The following is a 1,708-nucleotide window of genomic DNA, read 5'->3' as shown; positions in this document are numbered from 1 at the left end:
ATATTATGTCAGGAAACTAAGATTCTGTAACTTGTACTACTTATTTTGAGTCAGTCAAAAGGTGATGCCTATTCTTCCCAACAATGCAAGAATGCCATCTTTAATGAATCTTTGTACAAGTATGGGGTTGGAGATAGCATATGTGAACTACTCATAGATTAAACATTTATACATGTAATACTGTTTCTTATCATATATTCATTTCATACACATACACAGGAAGACACATCCCACCATAGTCTGGCTCTGATGCCTCGTTGTGGTATGGAAGTGACTCTAAGGCTTTGCTCATAAAACATTATATTCTATTTAGCTGGAAAGGCTTACAGAATGGTCTTTGTGTTGGGCTGTTTCTGTCAACTGAGGACTAACCTAGAAAAGTTTGAAAAGCTCCGCTATATAAAGGCTGGTTACTAGGTAATGTTTTGTTTTGGCAATAGCAACTTATACATTCTGTCTCCTGGGGCTCAGGACTGTAATTTGTATCAGTGGAGGGAGAATTCACACTGAAGAAACAATGAAGAAACTTTATGAAGAATTAAACTACCCATCAGAATATTTTGGGTGAATGAAGCAAGCAAAAATAAACAGGCACTAAAGGTAAGTATCACTAAAAAACTCCCTTGAATTAGCAACAATGGGTCTGGGAGACCCTGAAACACTATAAGGCTGCTTCTTAGGAGGCAACTTTCAGGAGACACACAGTTCAAGGTTGGGGAGGTAAAGATGGGAAAAGGAAGCAGGTCATCCGATAACTTTCTAGATCAGAATGGAAGCATAATAAAATTTTAAATTGTACCTTCTGTTAGAATCATTATCTTAAATTTTAGTGTCCTATAAATTTTGGGATTGTGAGCCAAAGTCTCTATTGGTCTGCCTTAGTTATTCTCGGGCATACACATCTCTATCTCTTCCTTTTATAGATATGTGCATATATACAACTATTTATACATAGGTATATGTATGTATATATGTGTATTTATATATATGCATATATGTGTTTATAAATACATGTATATGTGTGTAGTTGTTCAGTTGTTTCAGTCATGTCCAACTCTGTGACCCCACTTGGGGCTTTCTTGGCAAAGATACTGGAGTGGTTTGCTATTTCCTTCTCCAGCTCATTTTACAGAAGAGGAAACTGAGGCAAACAGGGTTAGGTGACTTGCCTAGGGTCACACAGCTAGTATGTATCTGAAGCCAGATCTGACCTCAGGCCCGGCACTCTATCCACTGTGCTCGCTCACACACACACACACACACACACACACTATACCATATACTTGTTAAGTGTCTATTTGTATAGAAGACTGTTAAATGCTAGGGAAGATGCTAAGTTATGTATGAATATGGGATTTATGAAAATGGAAATCTAAAATAAATAAGTAAACATACACACATATATAAAAGATCATTAACTGAATATATACTATTTTATACCTAACAATTATTTTCCATAACTCTCACAGATGTATATATACACATTTATACACACACACATGCCTCAAATGCCTTTTCTACCTCACAGGAGAGTTGTGAGGATTAAATGAGATAACTTAGGTGTGAGTTTACAAACTTTAAGATATTATATACTTTTAAACTATCATAATTATTATTAGTATCCTCCATCTTTAACTACTGAAATCCTGACTTGGTAAAAACGAGTGAAACTGTGTGTGTGTGTGTGTGTGTGTGTGTGTGTGTGTGT

At 35.9% G+C, this 1,708-nt stretch overlaps 1 long non-coding RNA gene across 1 annotated transcript in view; it reads left to right on the top strand.

Moving 5' to 3' along the window:
• Positions 1–493: 493 nt before the first annotated feature.
• LOC114027242 overlaps positions 494–1,708 on the top strand; it is a 60,040-nt gene continuing 58,825 nt past the window's right edge. Inside the window, exon 1 of the long non-coding RNA XR_003567242.1 lies at positions 494–600. This is a non-coding gene — a long non-coding RNA (uncharacterized LOC114027242). The remainder of the gene's footprint in view (positions 601–1,708) is intronic.

The sequence above is a fragment of the Vombatus ursinus genome, unplaced genomic scaffold (genome assembly GCF_900497805.2).
Source record: "Vombatus ursinus unplaced genomic scaffold, bare-nosed wombat genome assembly UNPS02014854.1, whole genome shotgun sequence".
Classification (NCBI taxonomy): domain Eukaryota; kingdom Metazoa; phylum Chordata; class Mammalia; order Diprotodontia; family Vombatidae; genus Vombatus; species Vombatus ursinus.
This window is presented reverse-complemented; position numbering and strand designations above follow the sequence as displayed.